Source organism: Felis catus, chromosome A2 (genome assembly GCF_018350175.1).
Source record: "Felis catus isolate Fca126 chromosome A2, F.catus_Fca126_mat1.0, whole genome shotgun sequence".
Lineage (NCBI taxonomy): Eukaryota > Metazoa > Chordata > Mammalia > Carnivora > Felidae > Felis > Felis catus.
In genome coordinates, this window is record NC_058369.1 from 116,844,035 (window position 1) to 116,851,453 (window position 7,419).

The window sequence follows — 7,419 nt, forward strand, 5'->3', positions numbered from 1 at the left end:
TGATGGCCTGAGACTAGAACACACATAATTAGCATCCATTCATAATGGTTCCAAGTGACAGAATGATCAAATCTTTGAGTTGGAAAGGACCCAGTTCTTCTTCATGCTCAGTTCAGGATGCTTCCTTGGAGCAGCTATGGCTGATTAGTTTTGAGGAAGTTCTGAGTAGTTCTGAGGAAGAAACCTCAACATCAAAATACACTAAAGAGAGGAGCTGTAGAGTACCTGTGCTGTGCCAGCACTGGGCTAAATTCTCACTATGCATTTCCTCATTGAATCTTCAAAACGACACCAAGTAGGCATTGTGCAGAGATGGAAACTCAAGTTCGAAGATGTTAAGCAACTTGTCCATATCACGAAAGAGGGGAAAAAAACAAAAAAAGTAGCCCTGGCACCGGGGAGCTGGCCTGGTCCTATCAGCCAGCCCTGGGGTGGCCAGGTGCAGGTCCAGCATGCTCCTGTTGAGCACGAACAGTGCCTCAGCATAGCAACATCAGGCAAGACCACTCTGGGTGACGTCATGATAAATTAGAACAAAAACAGGACCCCTCGTAATCTTGTGTGACCTCAAAATGCGAATACTGTCCAAACCACAAAAATGACCAAACAGCCGCCGCCACCACCACCACCACCACCAGTCGTGGCTAACCAATGATGGCTGCTTCTTGGCCAACCACAGCTCTAGCCTCACTGCAGCCTTCTTTCATTTTAGACAAGATCTGTGAAGATACTCCATAGAATTCTCCCTCTTCCTGACAGCATCCAATCCAGAGCTCAGTCCTGTTTCCTTAAACTCTCCCCCAAACCACCTACATGCCACCTGAATGCTAGAACTCCTTTCTAACACCCACTTACTGAGATGCCCCAGGGTTCCCTGGGCTGCGAGGACGCCCTCACTGCAACAAGCAACAAACCCAACTCTTTCAAATCTAAGTGTATTCCTAGAGATCTGTGGAGGACGCTGAATGTCACACAGAGAATCAGTGCAAAGCCAAGATTCCAATGGTGGTCCAGCTGCCTCCCAAGCCTGAGCCATCGACCACCGTGCTTTGCTGATTTCCTCAGCTCTTTTCTTTGATAGGATTAATTTTCTAAAATATGAATAAGATTCATTTTATAACATAAGAAAGTGTGCTCAGGGGCGCCTGGGTGGTGCAGTCGGTTAAGTGTCCGACTTCAGCCAGGTCACGATCTCGCACTCCGTGAGTTCGAGCCCCGCGTCAAGCTCTGGGCTGATGGCTCAGAGCCTGGAGCCTGTTTCCGATTCTGTGTCTCCCTCTCTCTCTGCCCCTCCCCCGTTCAAGCTCTGTCTCTCTCTGTCCCAAAAATAAATAAACGTTGAAAAAAAATTAAAAAAAAAAAAAAGTGTGCTCAAAAGGGTAGTCTACAGTTACAGTGGAAGTGAAAATCACAGTTATGGGACACGCTATTTCCTCACTATCCAGGGAAACGAGACATTGCTGTACATGTCTCATAGTTAACAACTTCAGCACATTTTGAATTATTTTTAGTTTTCTAAATAACAAAGTAAAATTTAGTCTATTAAAACAGAGGTGTCATCTTTTTATATCCTCCCAGCTCACAGCCCAGGACCTGAGCTCATTTTATAAAAAGCCAAATTAAAGACAAGGTACTCTATCGCTTCTTTCTAAAATAAAAAGCAGTATGTGAAAGAAAAAAACACACACACACAAATGATGGTCACAGGACAGGCGTGAGTTTGAAAAAGGAGTGAGGGTGAGACAGAAAAGGCTTTTGGGAAGTGGAGTGGGTAACAGAAGAGACAGGGCTTAAGAACAGAGAAGAACTCTCTGGTCCCCTTGAGGGTTCAAAGAGGACAAAAAGAAAAACACTGCTGGAAAATGCCAAACTTCCTCTTAAAGCAGGCGATCTATGGGACAGCAGCTGGGAGCCTGGGCCATATTTCTCAGATCGAGTCTCTAATTGCCTGGGCTCCACTTCTCACAGATGTTTTCCTTAATAGGAAGAGCTCATTGGTGGTTGATTGTGACAATGATCAATTCACACTACATGTATTCAGCTGCTTCTCTGACCTCACAGCACCTCTTTCTTTCCACTCTAATTCTCTGTGTCTTGAGGGCTGCGACCCCAAGACCTCCATCCCTCTCCCCATCCTGCAGAACAGAGCCGCCCCTCGATGAGTGGTGTTTCAAAACACTCTACAACAAACGCCTTTGTAGGAGCCCCCCCTCCTCGTTGCCTCTCAGGTGCAGATGTGAAGTGGGCGCCCAGGGGGTCCGCACCTCGAGGCCTAGGGAAGCCATGCGGGCAGCTGTGAATGAGGTCATCCCATCCCCCGCCTAGGACATTCAGGGGGGCTTGGCCTTCTCTCCAAGCTTGGGGCCCAATTTCAGGCAGATCGGGAATCGTTCAAGCCCACTCAACTCGTGTGCTCCGGCCTTCCTTTCCCGCACACACGCCCCGCAAGCCGGGAAAGCCTTTGCACATCCAGAGGGAAACGGGAGGACAAAGGATGAAGGAGTGGAGAGGGGTGGAGAGGGGTGGGGACGTTGGGACACAAGGTACCAGTCCTCGCAACAGCCCGGGAAGAAAGAGGCAGCGGGGAAGTGGGGGAGAGAGGCCCGGGAATGGGGGAGAGTGGAACGCAGTGCGTCCCGATGGCCAGTCGCTGGGCAGCCGACCGACTGGTCTCCCTCAGGAATGGAGCAACAGCGGGGAGGAGTGTCCCCGATAGACAGGAGCCGCGGACCCGGCTCCCCGGGGCCGAACGCCCGCCGGGGCGAGAGCCGGAGCGGAGCCCGCGCCGCCGCACTCACCTGCCGGCTTCGCCCGATCCCCGTAGCCGCTCACGCAGCGCCCCGAGCCTGCCCGGGCGAATTAGCCAAGCGGGGCGGGCTGGGGGCGGGGGCTCGGCGGGAGGGGGCGGGCCGCTGGGACCTTTGCTCCGCAGCTTCTCCGGCGCCGCGGCCAGCCAGCCAGACGGGACCGGGGGAACTGGGCCGAGGGAGGCCGGGACGGGCCGGGGCGGGGCGGGTGCAACCGGGGCGGGGCGAGGACGGCGGGCGGCGTCCCGAGAGCGGCCCAAGGCCCAGAGCCGGCCGGTTCCCTCTCTTTGGGTGACTACGCTCTGGCGGGTCGCTGACGCCCCGGGGCTCGTCTTTGGCAGGAGTCCCCGCCAGGTCTTAGCGATCCGAGGCCTGGGGCGCACCAGAGCAGTGTGCTCGGCTTTCCTCCCCGAGGCCTCATCTCCCGCCCTCGGTCCGGAGGGGTTTGAAGTCTGCCGGGCCTCGCCACCAACAGTGGGGTGCGGACTGGCACCGCGGCTTCACCGTTCCACTCGGCAAATCTGAGGCTGCTGTACCCTGTGGGGAGCCCCTGGTGTCCGCGCCTGGGAGTGTCCAGCTTTGTGTGGTGTGACCGTGCCCACGCTGGGTCCTGACGTTACTAGGAATTCATGCACCTAGATTCAAGGCTCCTTGAGGGCGGAGCCCAGCATCCCTCCCTAGGTGCTCAGTGACCAAGGGAATCTGAGCATAGTTGGTGCTCAAAAATTGTTTGCAGACTGTCTGACTTAAACATTATATCCCTTCAGTCAGTATTTACAGATCATCTTTTCTGAGCAGTACTCTGCCAGGCTGAGAACAATGAATGAGAACAAAATTTCGTACTCGGAGAACTTGCATTCGGGAGTGTTGAGTTTTGCTGCTGCCTTCCACAGGCCTGGGAAAGAGGCAGGGTTTTCTCTGAGGCCCCCATATGTTCTAAGCATATCCCTAGACTGCAGTTACCCCACCTCCTTGTACTTAGCAAAGCCCTCCTGACTCTTCAAATCAAAAGTACGGGCAGTTTATCAGTTTAGAGGAACACTCCCTAGTTCCTTGCCTGCTTTATTTTTTATTTTTTATTTATTTTTTTTATTTTTTTTAACGTTTATTTATTTTTTTGAGACAGAGAGAGACAGAGCATGAACGGGGGAGGGGCAGAGAGAGAGGGAGACACAGAATCGAAGCAGGCTCCAGGCTCTGAGCCATCAGCCCAGAGCCGGATGGGGGGCTCGAACTCACGGACTGCGAGATTGTGACCTGAGCTGAAGTCGGATGCTTAACCGACTGAGCCACCCAGGCGCCCCACTTTTTTTTTTAATCTTTTTAAGTTTATTTATGAGAGAGAGAGCCAGAGAACGAGTGGGGGAGGGGCAGAGAGAGAGGGAGACACAGGCTCCAAGCTCTGAGCTGTCACCACAGAGCGGGACAGGGCCTGAGCTGAAGTCAGAGGCTTCACCAACTGAGCCACCTAGGCGCCCCATCTGCTTTATCTTTCTCCTTTGCACTGATCACCATCTGATAGGCAATATACATCCTACTTATTTCATGTACTATCTTTCTCTTCCTTAGAATGTCAGTTCTCTGAGGCTACAGACTTTTGTCTGTTTTGCTCACTATACCCTGCACCTAGCACACACCTGATGCATAGTAGGTAGTCAGTATTTGTTAAATTAATTAACACATCCTTTTGTTTGTTTTTCCAACTAGACTACGGGGTCATACCCATCCGTGAGGTGCCTGGCACAAGATAGGTGCACCATTAATGATGGTTGAATGAATGAGTGAATAGAAATGGTTGAGACAGATGATCCTGTCTTGCCAAACTAATAGGTATGGGAAGAAAAAAAGAATCACTGTGGGGGCCCTGCTGACAGACTTGTCATCCATGTTATTGCTTCTCTGTGTTCATAACATTATATGGTGGTGACTCTGGCTTGTTATCACACCTAGGCCCTTCACCTTAAGAATATCCTTACAAACAGCATGTTCATGAAGTCCCCACAGAGCGCCAGCCCCTTCTAGATAGGTTACCACTTATAACTGAGAGTGCATGAGCTTTCTGTTGCATCAGTTTCTTAGGGGCTTCAAATTATTTCACTCCTGTTCATTGCCTTTCAGTTATAATGCCTGAGGCCCGTAATAATATTAGCTGCTAACATTTACATGATGCTCTCTAGGGGCGCCTGGGTGGCTCAGTCAGTTAAGCAGCTAACTTCTGCTCAGGCATGATCTCATGGTTTGTGAGTTCGAGTCCCGTGTCGGGCTCTGTGCTGACAGCTCAGAGCCTGCAACTTGCTTCGGATTCTGTGTCTCCTTCTTTTTCTCCCTGCCCCTCCCCTGCTTTCTCTCTGTCTCTCTCTCTCTTTCTGTGTGTGTGTGTTTGTGTGTGTGTGTCTCTCTCTCTCAGAAATGAACATTAAAAAAATTTAAAAAACATTTATATGGCGCTCTCTAGTTACTATCACAAAGCATGGTTCTGAGTTCATTGCATGCATTGACTGACTCATCTAATCCTCACAGCAATTGGTTGGGAGTCCAAGTTACAAATGAGATCACTGAGGCACTAGCCAGGAAGCTCACCTAGCTGAGAAGAAACAGAGCCAAGATTTACATCCAGATCATTTAATACCATCTGAGTTTCTTTTTGTAATTCAGATATACCTGACATATAACATTGTGTCTATTTAAGGTATACAATATGTTGATTTGACATACTTTTACATTGATAAAACTCATTAATGGGGTGTATTGTATACATGAACATATTAATGAAAACATATGGTATCTGTCTTCCTCTGACTGACTTATTTCACTTACCGCAATACCTTCCAGTTCCATCCACGTTGCTGCAAATGGCCAGATTTCATTGTTTCTTATCGCCAAGTAGTATTCCATTGTATATAGAAACCACATGTGATCTTGAGAAATTTAACAGAAGACCATGAGGGAGGGGAAGGGGAAGGAAAAAAAAGTTACAGAGAGGGAGGGAAGCAAACCATAAGAGACTCTTGGATACTGAGAACAAACTGAGGGTTGATGGGGAGTGGGGGAGAGGGGAAAGTGGGTGATGGGCATTGAGGAGGGCACCTGTTGGGATGAGCACTGGCTGTTGTATGGAAACCATTTTGTCAATAAATTACATTAAAATAAATAAATAAATAAATAAACAAACAAACAAACAAACAAACATATTAATGAGCTAGGTCTGCATGGCTGCCATAACTATTTCTAGTTCTTTGGGAGCCACTTTTGGAGAAACCTGGACTCTCTTAGATCAATAGTCACTATGGAAGAGAAAGAACACACACAGGCTTTGGATCAGACAGATCTGGGTGAAACCTAGCCTACTACTTACCAACTGAGTGACCTTAGGCAAATTTTCAACTTCCTGTTTAAAAAATTATTTACAGTATTGTCATGAGATTAAAAGAGAAAATCTGTAAAAAGCACTCAGCACATAGGAATCCATCAATAAAAGTTAGTTTCCTTTTCTTTATTGATTACTTTCTAGTTAACGCCACTTTTAAATTGAGTCTAAAATTTTTCACCTATGTATAATTTTGTCTTTTACCATATTGACTGCTTCCCAGAGGAAAGCATAGCTACTAACATAAATTAACAAAAAAACTTGGCATACATTGACATGTATTTTTAAACCAATTTTCTCCCTGAATCCCAAAAGTGTTTTCACTGGAAACTGTAATGCCAACGCATATTACCAATTACTGCTTTAAAATAAAAAGCTTTATGGAAGGTTGAATATGGCCCAGAATTAACAGCCTGTTTCTTTTAGGGTCTCAACCATCTCTTGTTCAATTGCAAGGTATAGATACAGACAGGAGAAAAGTGAAACTTACTTGGTGGCCGGCAAGTAACCAATCAAAATTATCAAAATTTGAAGTCTCAATGCAAATATTATTGGACAAATGAATGAAATAATTTGTTGTTCAAATTATAATTTACTGCATGACAAACTACCATAAAACTTAATGACTTGAAACAACCACCATTTTATCACATCTCAGGATTTTGCAGGTCAGAATGTTGGGTAGAGCTCAGCTGAATGATTCTTCAGTCCATGTGGCACTGACTAGGATCACGCAGAAGAATTTAGCTAGTGAATGACCTACTCTGGAGGGTCCAGGATGGATTTACCCACATGTCTAATGCCTTGGCAAAGATGGCTGGAAGGCAGCACTCAGCTGGGATTATCAAGCATATCTCCCTACGTGTGGCCTCTTTATCATGGTGGTCTCCGGGAAATTAGACTTCTTATATAATTTTTTTTCAACTTTTTATTTATTTATTTATTTTTGGGACAGAGAGAGAGAGAGCATGAACGGGGGAGGGGCAGAGAGAGAGGGAGACACAGAATCGGAAACAGGCTCCAGGCTCTGAGCCATCAGCCCAGAGCCCGACGCGGGGCTCGAACTCACAGACCTCGAGATCGTGACCTGGCTGAAGTCGGACGCTTAACCGACTGCGCCACCCAGGCGCCCCTAGACTTCTTATATAGAGGCTTGGAGCTCCAAAAGTGAGTGTTGCAAGAAACAAGACAGAAACTATGTTTTATGACTTAGCCTCTGAAGACCTGGAATGCAACTTCCACAAT

General features: G+C 47.8%; 1 protein-coding gene across 3 annotated transcripts in view; it reads right to left on the bottom strand.

The window, feature by feature from the left end:
- GSDME (gasdermin E) overlaps nucleotides 1–2,926 on the bottom strand; it is a 64,928-nt gene extending 62,002 nt beyond the window's left edge. For 2 of the 3 annotated variants that reach the window (XM_006929254.4, XM_045052515.1), the window contains exon 1: nucleotides 2,799–2,926. The gene's annotated coding sequence lies outside the window, so the exon portion shown is untranslated. The remainder of the gene's footprint in view (nucleotides 1–2,798) is intronic. The other variant, XM_003982887.6, reaches the window with a different exon arrangement.
- Nucleotides 2,927–7,419: the final 4,493 nt, after the last annotated feature.